This window comes from Lissotriton vulgaris, chromosome 3_1 (assembly GCF_964263255.1).
Source record: "Lissotriton vulgaris chromosome 3_1, aLisVul1.2, whole genome shotgun sequence".
Classification (NCBI taxonomy): Eukaryota; Metazoa; Chordata; class Amphibia; order Caudata; family Salamandridae; genus Lissotriton; species Lissotriton vulgaris.
In genome coordinates, this window is record NC_141689.1 from 933,777,334 (window position 1) to 933,792,489 (window position 15,156).

Sequence of the window (15,156 nt, forward strand, 5' to 3'; positions counted from 1 at the left end):
GCTTCCACAACTTCGCCATTTGGCTCCTGAAGGCCAGCATGTAGCTCACCACATCCTGCGGGGGTTTCCTGGGAGACTTTTCCCAACCATCCTTCACCAGGCTGAGTGGACCGCGTACAGGGTGCCCATACACAAGTTCAAAGGGGCTGAAGCCCGCTCCCTTCTGTCGCACTTCCCTGTAAGAGAATAGCAAACAGGGTAGGAGGACGTCCCATTTCCTCCGCAGGCTTTCGGGCAGACTTCTGATCAAGCCCTTCAAGGTTTTGTTGAACCTCTCAACCAGTCCATTTGACTGGGGGTGATAAGGAGTGGTGAACCGGTAGGTCACTCCACACTCCTTCCACATTGCCCGCATGTAAGCTGACATAAAGTTGGTCCCCCTGTCAGACACAACTTCTTTGGGGAAAACCACTCGGGTAAAGATCCCCATCAGGGCTCTAGCCACCACAGGTGCAGTGACTGTCCTCAGAGGAATTGCCTCTGGGTACCGTGTGGCATGATCCACCAAAACCAGTATGAACCTGTGACCAGCTGTTGTTGGTGGATCTAAAGGCCCTACAATGTCGATGCCCACCCTTTCAAAGGGGGTGCTAACGACTGGAAGTGGTTCCAGGGGAGCTTTCAGCTTCACTCCTGTCTTCCCACTGGCCTGGAAGGATACACATGTCCGACAGTAAGTGTTGGACGCCACTTTCATCTGAGGCCAGTAAAAGTGGAGGACAAGGCGAGCAAAGGTCTTGTCCTGACCTAAGTGTCCTGCCAAGGGTATAGCATGAGCCAATTCCAGCAGAAAGGCTCGGTATTGTTGCGGGACTACCAAGGCCCTTGATGAACCAGGTAAGTGTACCTTGGGTTCACTGTAGAGGAGTCCGTCCTCCCAGTAAATATGGTAGTGTCCCGTAACATCACCTGCTGCCTGGGCTTCAGCCTGTCGCCTCAGTCCCTCAAGGGTAGGGCACTCCCTCTGCCCCTTACAGAATTCCTCTCTGGTAGGTCCTCCCTCCACATGCCACTCAGCAGGGATGGGTAAATCCTCCAGAGAGTCTACTTCCCCCTCCACGGACTCCTGGTCCACCACCGCAGGTGGCCGATCTGTCACATGGGGTGTGGAAGCCGAAGCAGGCTCTTCCTGACTTTGGGTCTGTCCCTTTTTGGCAGCGGGTTGGGCCATTGTTCCAGGCTCCAACCCAGGCGAACTCCCTCTCCGGCCAGTCGCAGACCGTGTGCTCACACAGGCCCAGTCAGGCGTACCCAGCATCGCAGTGTGCGTCCGGTATTCCACCTCTCTCCAAGCGTTGTGCTCCATATCATTCCGCAGTAGACAATCAACTGGCACGGCAGGGCTTACGGCAACTCGAAGTGAACCTGCAACCCCTTCCCACTCAAAGGGAACCTCAGCCACTGGATAGTGGCCCATTCTGCCGTCAGCCATCGCGGCGGGGTGGAGTACATGGGGAACCACCTGCTCTGGAGACACCAGTTGACTTCTCACCATAGTCATACTGACTCCTGTATCTCTCAGAGCCTCCCCTCTCTGGCCATTGATGGTGACCCATTGCCCATACTTAGCAGTATTTGGGGGCACCTGGATCTTAGGAACCATCTCCCGTTCTCCCAGGGACACTAAGGTGACACCCGCCCACTCACCCCCCTTATCTAAGGGCAACTCCTCCCCGAGCGCTACACTAGCTACTCCCGGTGGTTTTCCTCCGGTGGGAAGGGGTGGTCTCTTTGGGCATCTGACATCTCCCTTATAATGTCCAACACCACCACACTCAAAACAATGGAGAACCCTTGGCGGCTGGCTTTGGCCAGGATTAGGGTTTCTGGGCGGGTTTGCCTTAGGAGTGAAACCTGTTCCCTTTCCTTGGAAATTGTTTTGGGGACCTTTAGAGAACTCTCTCTTTTTATCTCCCCCCTCCTTCTTCTGGGGGCCGCCCTGTCTGGCCTTTTGGGAATCCCCTCCAGTCCCCTTTGAGGACACCCGGGTACTTGCCCAGATGTCCGCCTCCTCTGCAAGCTTCCGGGGATTGGTCAGCTTGCTGTCCACCAGGTGTTGGCGCAGCTCGGGAAAGCATTTCTCGAGGAGGTGCTCCTTCAAAAATAGATCATACAACCCCTCATAATCCTTCACCTCACTGCCCTTGACCCAGCCCTCCAAGGCCTTTCTTGCGTAATCAAGGAAGTCCACCCAGTTCTGGGTGCTTAACCTATGGCTCCCCCTGAACTTCTGGTGATATTTCTCAGGGGTAAGCCCGAACTTCCTTACCAATGCTAGCTTCATGGTGGGGTAGTTGGTTTGCTCCTCTGGTTCCAGGGCCAGCAAGGTGTCCCGACCAGCAGGAGGCATGTACTTATACAAACCCCCCCCCCAGTGCTTCTCCTGCACCCCATGGGCTCTTAAAGAGACCTCATAGGCAGCCAACCACTTGGCTATGTCATCTCCCTGACTAAAGCTAGCAATGAGGTCCTTTGGCAAATAGGGTCTGGACTCCCTGGCTGTCTCTTTAGATTCGCTGCCACCATTCATTACAGGAGAGGACCCCCGTCGCAGGTTCTGGAGTTCTAACTCATTCAACCTGAACTCGTGAGCCATCCTCCTCTCTTCCTTCTCCTGCTCCAGCTTAGCCAACTCCCATTTTAATTGTCTCATTTCCCTCCTGTCAGTGAGCTCGGCTTCGGTCAGGCTTCCCCCGGAGACACTACTGCCCCTCCTGGAGTAGGACACTGGTCCTGGGAGTAGGTTTTCCCCCTCTGAGTGGAATTATCCTTCTATCTCCACAACCGTGTCCCGGTCTGTCCCTTCATCCTCCTCCTTGCCTTCTTTGTGTGCTTCCACCCAAGCCCTTAGACTGGTTTGGAGTTCCCCCTTCCTGGCACCATGCTTAAAAAATACCCCCATTTGTTGGCAGAAATCTTTCAGCTGAGCCACAGAATAGGTGTCTGGTTTCTCTAGTGTAAACTCCATTTTTCAACAAGCAATACCAAGTTATACACACAAGGAAATTTGAGTTGCAAGGGCAACCTGAAGCTACCTCCACCCCACCACCAGGAACAAATTTGGAAAAACAAATGTAAAAATTAGGAGGGCCGCTAGGAGAAAACTCCTGGTGTAGGCTAGTGAATTACCTTCAATTACTACTGAGTAGCTGCAACCACAGTCAGGATCCCACCGCTAGCCACCAACTTGTTGGAACCTAAATATGTCAGGTCACCTAGGGTAGCCTGGCCTATGGTAAGACACTATTACAAGAGGCACATGTGTAAAGGTTGCAAACCACCCAGCAGTAAATCAACGCAATTTCACTCAAAAACGACGCTACACCAATGTTTAGGAAAATACGAGCTTGTTTATAAAAATAATCTTTGCTCTCTTGTCTTTAGAAATCACAGTTTAGCACATTACAGTTTGTCATGAAAATAATAACACTCTAAAAGTTGCCAAATCTTGACATTAAACAGTTTTCCAATTTACTGCACATTACATTCAGTCATGGGTTTAGTAACTTCCTCAAAATTGTCAAAATAGTCACACTACTTGGCTCTTTTAATGTTACATCACAATACAGTAGCTCCAAAAGAAGCAGTGTCAGTACTTTTCTAGAAACGATTTACTCATTAACCCTCTTTCCACTATTAAACCAGAAGAATTGGTGAGCTTTACTCACTTTAATGGCCCTATATAGGCTTCTCACCAGATCTGACAACAGTAAGGGGGAGGGATTGGTATAAAATAGTCTGATTACATAGGGGGAACCTCCTGTGTGGAAAATGGAATCTCAATAGTTCCTTAAAAGAGGCTTGATAACATTCCCCAGTATTAGCCCAATTCTTGTTTTGCCAATCGGAAGTCTTGTTCCCTTGTAGATGATTCACTGGCCTCCAACTTCCCCCTCTCACCACCTCCTTACTTTGTCTCTGTGCGTTGGGCCCCTGGGGCCTGTGTTTCTGGTTCACAGTGGGGAAGAGGAACCAATCTCCTCGGGCGCTCGATGCAGTCCTCTGCCCCTCCTCCCCTGCTCAAGGCCGCTCCTCGTTGAGGCCTGAGTAGGGAAAAGGGACCCACGAACGAGGAAGCGCCGATGCGCGCTTCCCGCCACTTCCTCCAGGATCTTCTGACACAACAGAGAAGCGCTGAACTACGACGTCTCCCCCACAGCGGTGCGACCGCGCATGTGCGGGAGACTAGCGTGCCAAGACCGGAGTCTGCCCTGGCCGCCTGCCGCTGGTAGTGGCTCACCTACGGGCCTGCTCGCTCCTAAGCCCCTCCTGTTAGGGATTAATGACACTGTCTGGGGCATGCGCGAAGGCGCCTAACTTCTGCAAACAGCCCCCGCCTCTCCTCAAATCAGTGACGCCGCCTCAACACTGCGGTAGATGCCCCCGGGGTCCTGCTCACGGCGGAATCGGCGCTGCCACAAGGAATCTGGCACCCCTCTCCTTTCTCTAAATCACGAGTGAAATAGATGATTTGCCAACTACACGTCCGGTAAGGGCCCTCAGGGTCACAAGGGCATTAGCCTTTTTTAACACCCAAGGGGGTGGGAAATAGAGCTAGATCTCCTCACGCATAAGCTCCCATTTCCTTTCCCTATCAGGGACCTATTAACTCTCAGTACTGGACAGAGGCTGGAGATAGGGGGAGAGGGGCACTCTTCAAAAGTCTCTTCAACTGGGCAGAGGACTGCGCTCCACAGCACCGCAGTCTCCTTCTCCTACTCACACCCCTTACTTCCAAACTAAGGGTTGGTCAGGCGCCCAGGGTCTCCAGAAATCCCATACAACGGGGACAAGTCAAGTAACCCAAGGGAGGAAGGGTGGTGAATCAATAGGTCAACCCTTTGAATATCCTACCCCCACCTTCTACTACAGCCTCTCCTCCAGCTGACTCTCTCTGGTAAGACAAAACGGCTGACCAGCATTCCGCCTTTTATAGGCTGACCCTCAGAGGTCCAGAAGGGACCAGAAGGTTCTGGAATGCCCTACTCTATCCTATGGGACAGGTTCTAGGTTTGTCAGTTGTGACAGTTGGTAGCCACCATTTTGTGACTCCATAGAAATTCCGGTCAGGAAAGGCCTCTATGTCTGAGGTGAAAAATTTCGAGGGCGAAAAAGCACCTATCCCCTAGACCAACACCTTGAAAAATCTAGTGGACACAAAAATAAATAAAGGCATGAGGGGCAAAAAGGGGACAAAATAAATAATAAATTGGAGGGACTACGCAAAAAGTCAGACAGGTCTAACACCCAGGCACCGGGTTCAATGGCATGGCCTGGATCTTCGGAAGCCTATGGCAGGCTATCGTAAACCTGTTGGTGTAAAACACGCCGTTTAGCCATCAGTTTGTGCAAGTAATCAAGCAAGGATACTCGAGGTCACTAAACTTTGTTGGTCTTGGTACACCGCAAATATTCACCGGGCGACCAAACACAACCTCATACGGACTCAAACCCATTCGCAAATGCACAGTCATTCTTGTGGACAGGAGCGCTAAAGGCACAGCATCTGGCCACTGTAAACCAGTGCTCGCTTGGATTTTGGCTAATTTTAACTTCAAGGTGCCATTATAGCACTCGACTAAACCAGCTGATTGGGGGTGATTTGCAGCGTGGAACTTCTGCCAAATTCCTAATCCCTCACATACTCTCTTCATTACTTGACCCACAAATTCACTCCCATTGTCACTCCAGATAATTCTCGGCAAGCCAAATCTAGGGAAAAATTCCTTGATTAGGGCTTTTGCTGTGGACAAGGCAGTATTGTCCTTCAAAGGATAAGCTTCCACCCATCTAGAAAAGGAGCAAACAACCACCAGAACATATTTCAGGTTGTTGCACCTCTCCATGTGGATAAAATCTAGCTGCAAAGCCTCGAACAGATACGTAGGAGGAGCAAAATGACCAGCTGGTGTTGGAGTTCCCTTACCAGGATTGTACATCAAACACACCATACAGTTCTTAACCAAATTCTCTGCACATTTGGGGATCCCCACATTCTGCCAAACCGGAGCCAACAACTTACAAATCTCTTTCACGCTGATATGTGCCATCCCATGAGCCATTGTAACAACTGGAAGCACATACGCGTCAGGCAACAACCATCTTTGATGCTCGGACAATTCAGTCCAACAACCATTCAAGTCCAATCTACCCTTACTTTCTCTCCAGTCATTCAACTCTTTCTCTGTAGCTTCAGCTTGGATGGATTTCACACTCTCAACCGTATCTTCACACATACTTTTCTCTGGAACCCATCTCGCCGGACCTGCAACATACATTCGACTCATCACATTTCTTGCAGTTTCTTTCGCAACTTCATCCACAAACCCATTTCCGCGACCAACATCATCCGTAACTTTCTTATGGGCACTGCATTTCACAATCGCTACTTGCAACTGCAAAGTAAGTGATTCAAGAAGTTCATTCACCAACTGCCCATGTTGGATCTTTGTTCCATGCGAAGTCAAGAACCCACGTTCACGCCACAAACGTCCAAAGCTATGAACCACACCAAACGCATACTGGCTGTCAGTATACACATTCACTCGTTTACCTTTCACCAACTCACATGCTCTCGTTAATGCAATCAATTCTGCTGCTTGCGCTAAATTATGCGGTATACGTGCAGCTTCAACAATCGTATGCAAAGTCGTAACAGCATATGCCGCAGTCGTATCACCATTCGGCAACTTAAAACACGAACCATCAACCCACAAAGTACCATCACACTCTGGAAGAGGAGTACCCCTAAGGTCTATTCTTCCTTTCGTTTCTTCCTCAGTGCTCAGAAAGCAATCATGTTGTTCTTCACTATCATCTGTCTCAACTGAAATTGGCAACAACGTGGCTGGATTCAACGTGTTGCATCGTTTAATGTGCACATGACTCGCTAACAACGTCAACTCGTAACCCGACAACCGAGCACTAGTTAAGTGCTGTGTCTTGGTACGGTTCAACAAGGTATCCACTGCATGTGGAACCATTACGACTAACATGTTGTCCATAACCAAACCAGCAGACTGTCGAATTGAAACAGCCGCTGCCGCCGTAACTCCCAAGCAACTCGGCAATGCTCTAGCTACCGGATCGAAAGTCGACGAAAAATACGCACATGGACGTTGCTTATCGCCAAACTGCTGAGTCAACACTGACAATGCACATCCCTCTCTCTCGTGGACATACAATGTGAAAGGCTTACTGTAGTCGGGAGTACCCAACACAGGAGCCGAACACAACGCATTACCTAATTCAGAAAAGCTCTTCTGACATTCGTCAGTCCAAGGAATATGATTTGGAGTATCCTTAACAGTAACAGCTATCAAAGGTTTTGCTAACAAAGAAAAATTAGGGATCCACTGTCTACAGTACGACGTAATACCCAAAAACGCACGTACTTCTCTCTGTGTTGTAGGAACACTCATTTTCGCAATAGCTTGAATTCTTTCTGGGGTCAGTTTCCTTCCCTCCTTTGATAAGAGGTGACCTAAGTAGGGTACTTCTTGTCGACAATATTGCAACTTGGAGAGAGAAACTTTGTGATGAAAATCAGACAAGTGGCGTAACAATGACAAGGTGGCTTCTCTACAAATCTCTTCATTGTCAGTGGCGATTAACAAATCGTCAACATATTGAATAAGGGCAGCACCATCAGGTAAAACCAACAGATCAAGTTGTGTTTTCAAAGCTTGGCTAAAGATCGATGGACTCTCGCAATAGCCTTGAGGAGCGCGCTTAAAGCGGAAACTTCGTCCTCCTATAGAGAATCCAAAGATATCTCTACTTTCCACGGCAATCGGGATGCTGAAAAAAGCATTCTTCAAGTCAATCACCGAAAACCATGTGGCTGTAGCCGGAATAAGAGTCAACAAAGCAGTAATATCAGGTACAACAGGAAACTGTGGAACAACAATCTTGTTCACTTCGCGAAGATCGATCACAAACCTATATACAGGAGGCTGTGAAGAATCTTTTCTCTTTAGAACAGGCAAAACGGGACTATTGCACACATTACCTATCGTTTCCTCAATCACACCCTTATCGATCAGATCATAGATAATCGCCAAAAGTGCTCGTTCACCATCACTCGAGATTCAGTATTGTGGAATGCACGGTAACTTAGCATTCGCCTTCAGTGTCACAACATATGGAGGAATCTCTAAAAGACCTACATCATTCGGACCAACAGCCCACAATGAATCTGGTAAATGTAATGCATGTGTTCTTGTAAAGCGCACTGCTGCCCTTAGGCGTCGTGGCGCTGTAGACCGCTGGGGAACCCGTCCTGGCTATCCCTGTGAGATGGTCCCTACTGGGTATCTCCAAGGTGAAACCAGGCATCCCCGGCGAATGTGGGGGGCCGTTGTAGAGATGAGGCAAGCTAATACCCAGAGTTGCCGAGTCAGACCCCTGGTTAGAGTAGGCACCGAGGAGAGAATTATCGAGTCCGCTGACCCTGGTCCACCACCCTGCTGCGTCGGGAGTTGAACCCTGGTCCCGGGCCGTTCTCTGCTTCCAGGTCTGCCGCCTCTAACCAGTGAGCCACACCACTCCATAAAGAAGACAATTCAGGTGGAAGTCTGTCATTCGATATGTACATCGGAGAGATCACTCGGTCTCCCAACGTAAGATGTACTCCTGACGGAGAACAATACAACGTGGCATACAATCTCTTCAATAAATCCAATCCCAACAAGTTCTCACCACAACCTGTAGTCAAAATGAGGGGTGCTTCAAACTTACGAGGTCCAACAGAAAGAGACAACGGAGCAGAAATCGGATTTGTAACCGGGGCGCCAGAAAAACCTACAGAAACGTTCTCAAAGTCAGACAAAGGTGCGCCAGGGAGTTTAGAGTGTATTATAGAACTCTTCCTAGCACCAGTGTCTAACAGAAAAGGCTCTGACAGACCTGATGCAATCACTTCAACATAAGGTCCACTCTGATCTACTGGAACTGAAACAACTCCCTCTCTTTGTCCATGGCTGTCCTAACAATCATTACCATCCACTTCCTCACCTTCAACATAGTAATCATCCGTATAGTACTGTGCTGTCCTACCAGACGAACCCTGCTGTTGATCAAAACTATTCATTAAATTCTGTGGAGGCAAAGAACGCCCATTCTGTCCTCGACCTCTACCTCTAGGCACTTGTTGAGCACCTCGACCTCTTACACCAGAGGCACCATTCGTGCGCTGTAACAAAACCGGACAACTATTCTTAAAATGGCCCTCTTCTTTGCAATTCGCACACTGATTAGGCCCATATGGAACACGCTGTTGAGAAGACTCGTTCCTTTACGAGTTTCTCGAATATTGCTGATTCTTCTGATAATCACGTTGATTACTAGTACGGGGTGGATAAGCTTGTTGTAGAAGAACTTTAGTCTTCAATTCCTTAGTCTTCTTATCCACTTTCTCTAACTCATCTTTGCGCCTATTTTCATAGTACTGGGCCGTAGCTGAAATATGCGCTGACGTGGAAACAGCCCAAGCACTCTCAGAATCTTTCAGCTTAGTACACAATTCGGGAAGCAGATTATGTACAAATTTGTCGACGAACAATCTCTGGCCACCCTCAGTAGGCATATCCTGACCACTATGATCCACAAAGGTCTCTTCAAACCGCGTGAAAAAGTCGGACACCGTCTCGTCTTTCTTCTGCTTACAAGCAGACAACTTGTCCCAATTAACACACACTTCAGGCATCAAAGTCTTCATATAATTAATTATCCTACCAGGAAGTTGAGTAATGAGATCTTCAGGCTTAGCACCTCCAACCTGTCTATCATTCGCAGCACTAATATTAACCCATGTATCACCTAATTCTTGGTCATGATCCATATGTCGAATTGTACTCCAAATGGGCTGTGGGACAACATTTCCAAACAACATATCTATGTCTGCTAAATTCATGATGCACGAACCCACAGTCTGAGTGAGCTCTTTGTAATATCCTGCTGGATTTTTGCGCGGATCAGGCAAAGACTGCTTAATCGCCAAAACTTCAACATGCTTCCAAGGAACATGTACCCATACTCGTTTGAAATGTGCAGCAACATTTCCATCCTGAGGTCTCCAAACTGGAGGAACTTCACGCATCGGATATTGACACGCTTTTCTCCTAACTGACGAATCCGGCTCAAACAATCGCTCAGAAGGAGTGTCGCTACGAAACGACAAGATAGTCGCAACTGCTCTTCCAACATCACTCGGACCCACAATGGTCCCTTTCGCATATTCAGAACGTATTCGATACAAGTCATCAGGAGCTTTACCTACTTTCTCAACCCATTGTTCATGGAGGAACACACACATCATCTCAAAGACATACCGCTGCTTTGGTGCTTCCCATTGAAGGAAGACATCCATAATACCCTCAAGATCATACTGAGAGGCGTACGTAATCCACTTACGTGCCAAATGATCCAAAACTGTACGTTTATTTGTATCAGGCAACTGACTCCGTGATTGTCTACACTCACTAACAGGAGACATACCCAATTGACCCAACAAAGGAGAAAGGAAACCAGAAAAAGCAGCAATCATTCTCTGTCTAGCAGAAGGAGAAGATGAAAGAATAAGGGAAGACGGAACAAAAGTAGAAGAATCCAAAGTCGAAACTGAAGGAGTATTATAGATAGGCGTAGGAGTAGCAGACGAAAGAGGAGGCAAAGTTGGCGGCCCCTGAGGAGGCTGCGCCAAAGGAACAGTAGCCAACGGAAGAGGAGCTGGCTGTGGAGGAATTGCAGGTGGCAAAGCAACCGGAGGTTGCACAACTACAACTGGTGGCAGTGGTGCCATAGCATTCTCTGCATAAGGAGGTGGCGAACTGAATAGATGCTCTTTAGGCGCCAAAACTGGGTAGCATTTATCTACCGCTAACTTCCTAACCCTAAGCATCTGCTCGCTCTCTTGCTCTTCCTCATTATCCCTATACGCTATAGCAGCTTGCACCATTGACACACCTCGTTTTCGTTTATTCTTCTTCACTAATTTAATTTCTTTCTGTTTGGCCTCTTTGCGAAAAGAGTCAAACATTGCCGGCCAGGCTTTCTTCTTGAACAGTTTAACTTCGAGATTATCTAGAATCTCAGTTTCAAAACGACCATAACCGGGCCACTGTAGGACAACGTCTTTTCTCGTATATTTTACTCAGATGTCATTATAACTAATGGGGCCCACACCATGCTTCACATAGAGATCATATGTAGGAGTTCCAATCGGAGGAACCGGACACAAATCCTCTAACCGGGAATCCTTAGAACAACCACAACTAAATATTTTTTCAAGTCTGCTAAAACCAGGCATCATCGCTCATTAGTCTAGCTATAAACTACAAGGGAAATCTCAAAACGATAGTCTCGTGAATACACGAGTCCCTTGGCTTTGGGGCCTGCAGGTACCAAATCAAAGCGATCCACTAAAGGATACCAAAACAAACTAAGGACTGGGAGATTCTCCACTCATACTTAACTTAAATGTCGATGGCGTCACCAGAAGACCCGTCTATCGTCTCGCTCTTCAAATCTCTAAGGCTCCTAGACAGGGCGACAGTCAGGGCAGCAGTCCTTCGTAGCCATCGGAAAGCGGGGAACCTCGCAGCAAAGACTTTCGGACCACGACGACATACAGGGGTCGATGAAGTGGTTGGCCTTCCTCCAGAATTTCCACACGAAGCTCTCCACGATCTTCGGGCTTGGACCGGTACCGCTGAAGTCGCCCCACGTTGGGCGCCAACTGAAGGACCAGGTTTTAGAACCTAGCGGCGCCAGGGAAAAACGCCTGATGCCTTTGAGTTCCCCTGCCTTGGCAAACAGAGACACAAGACGCTTCTTGATGACGTCAAAGACCAAAGTTTATTGGCTGCAACCAGGAACAGAGGCCTACAAAGCACAACACGGGTGGTTCGCTAGAGACTTCACAAATTCAATGAGCAGAGCATGGTCTTTTATGCCAAAAATCACATTTCAAAGGTGGCATCGATTACATACAAACGGACCAATCAGTTTGTGACATTTCAAAAGTAGCACATGACGACAATCCCATTTTCCGTTGTCCAGCCACCAGAAATGACCAAGCAAATTCCAATTTCTTGTTCGGTCAGGCCGGACAAACCCATCATAAAACCCTCAACCCAAATCAGTAATCATGTCGTAAAGGAAGGAGCAGAAACAGATTGGAAGCAAGATAGAAAGGTGGGTGCAGTGTATTGTAAACTCCGGCACGTCCTGCTCTATGATCTTTATCTGACCAGCTGCTTAACAAGGAACTGGCTCAGCGAGATCAGCCTCGAGCAAGGAGTCAGTTCCGCCAGGTCATTCAGAAGTCAGCTAAGGTGTACGTGTCTCAAGGACTTGTTCGGCCGTAGTCATCGGCCTATGTGAGGGCAACCACAAAAAATGGCTGCCGTACACAAAATGGAACCCGATGGTTCAAACAAAATCCCTAAATACATAGTGTTCTCATTGATCGATTAATGCGAAAACACTCGTACATTCTGCACTCGTGATTTGCGGTCCGCTGATACCAAAATCGTCTATTTCCGACGACCTTTATTGAACGGGTTCGGAACCACCAAACCAGACCCTCAAACTACGGAACTACAGACAACACATAAAAAGAACGACCTGCAGATTGAGAGGTGCTACCAAACCAGTCTTGGTAGCAATGCCAGCTTCATCTTAGTTGGTACAGAGCACGCAAATTTAATTGAGTATATGCACAGGACCATGCCTTTAGCAAATCCCTTCTCGGACTCCAGAATTGTAATTGATCTTAACCCAAGGCGGGGGAATTAGAAGTCTCTCCCAAACAGTGGCAATCTCAGTGAAACTGAAATTCTCAAAAGATGTGACAGAGCAGTCTGAAGCAGAAGTCCGAATGGGCATATGCCTAGTAAAAAGGGTATCTACAAGGAAACAGACCTTTGTAGGCCAACACTTGAAAGGGGAATACAAATCTTAGGCAGGCTTAGACCAAGTGATGCCATTCCCCAGGAAAAGAAGTCCAAGGTCCCACGTTTCAGACCATCCAAATCATGTTGAAGCAGAAACTTCAGGTGGGCTCAGACTGGTGAATGGTGCACATCAGGTGAACAAGTCCAAGGCATCGTATATTAGCGATCCACAAATCCAGTCAAAAATGGACTGGATAGACATCAAACACATGCAGGGGGATCCTGAAACCAATAGATGCGGTCTTTAAGTTCCATTAAAGTTCCATTTAAGTTCCTGGAATGTGGCAGAACTAGCCCGAAAAACTGGATGACAATGACTTTTTAAAAATGTCTTCCCATCCCATGATATAATTCTGCTTCAAGAAATATGGGTCTAATCACCGTGAGTATTAACAGGCTATATTAATCATGCAAAAAGTGCAAAAGAATCAGAAAAAAGAAGAAACAGTGCAGATACCGTGGAGATGCAGATGCTTGTCAACAAAAGTAAGGGAGGATGTTCACGAAAATCTTTAGGTTGTGGATATTAAACTCTTAGCCAATTCAACTCTAAGAATAATAAATACTTAAGCTCAGAAAAAAAGATGGCTGGATTTATTCACCTTCTAAAATGTATTAGAGATGCATTGCATCTGCCCTATCAGATCAAGGTTTTTACCTTAATTTGTGGCAACTTCAACTGTAAAATGGGAGATTACGGAAAGAAGAAAAAGCTTTAATGGAATTGAAAGATGCATATGACATACCCTCAATCAGACATGCATTTCCTGAGAAAGATAAAAACAAAATGGGCCTCTTCTGCTGAGTCGAATGCCTTAGTTCAGCCCGTTATTCTTATGAAAATAATGACAACGCTGTAACCACATATAATGCCCGTAGAGCACAATCTGTAATTGATTATATTTTGATTAGGATCACCGACTGGAAAATGTTTGGAAATATAAATGTCCAGCGAAAGTTGGATAGTAATTATAATGTGGCTCGAAGCTACAATGTTAAAAATCAGAAGGGTAAAGATTTGTATGCGTGGGAAACTTTAAGAAGATGGGGAAGGCTTCTTTAGGGATCATTAGAGTGCATGGCATTACCAAAGGATGTGTGTTTTGTGAGCCTAATTTTCTCCTTAATAAAAAAGCATTTTCCACATACTAAGGTGCAGCGTCAGATCTCCTCCTCTTCAGATGAGGCCCCAGGTAGAGGGTGGTGAGGTAACTACTTTATTTTCCCAGGTTGTTTGGAAGCGAGCAACTGTGGGACCGGAGCACCTCATCATCATGCTGTCCACAAACAGCGGGGACTTTCACTGTCCCCACTGTGTGTTGCGAAACCCACCCCCACTCTTGTATAAGGCATGGGCTTGTAGTAGCAGATTAGACTGGGTTCTTTATATGCTGCATGATGCAAGGAGCAAGCAGACTTAGATTGGAAGGTAAATAGTTAACAGTCTGAGAGACGTGGACTTGTAGGGTTGGCAAAGTGTTTAGAGGATGGGGAAGGGTTAGTCATTATTTGTTAGTAGTTGTTTAGGGATCATTAGAGTGGAGGACACAGCTAAACGATGTGTGGGGCATATTATCAAGGGGGTTTATCTCCGCTTTTTTGGCTTTAAAAGCCAAGAAAGCGGAGATAAAATTATCTCCGTATTACCTAGCTGCCGCTAACAACAGTTAGCGACAGCTAGTAGGAGATAGCGACCATCTTGGGCCCCACTTTGCATGTCAGTGATATTTATCTCTAATGAGATGCAAAGTGGGCGTGCCAAGATGTTAGAGACTGAAAACAGTTGCTAACATCGCTATCTCCTATTACCAACTTTTGGAGATATTCGCGCTAAGCGGGAATATCTCCAAAAGCTAACACCTGCCCTGAGCAGTTCTTAGCCATGTTATCCAATGGGAGGTGGATAACATGGCTAAGAGCATTAGCTCGCTAATGCATGAATATCGCTGACTTTTCAGCGATATTCATGCTTTGCGGCGATTTTTACCGCATTTGCGTTAAACCTTGGTAATACCAAGGTTTATTTGTGGTAAAAATCGCCGCAGCGCTGCGGTAAATTTCTGTCTCTAACCAAGCAATAGCGATAATTATCGCTATTGCTTGGTAATATGCCCCTGTATTCTTATTCTGTGAGCCTAACCTTTTTTATTTTTTAAGTCCCTATTCCACAAAAAAAGTAATCATAATTCCCTTTCCCTGG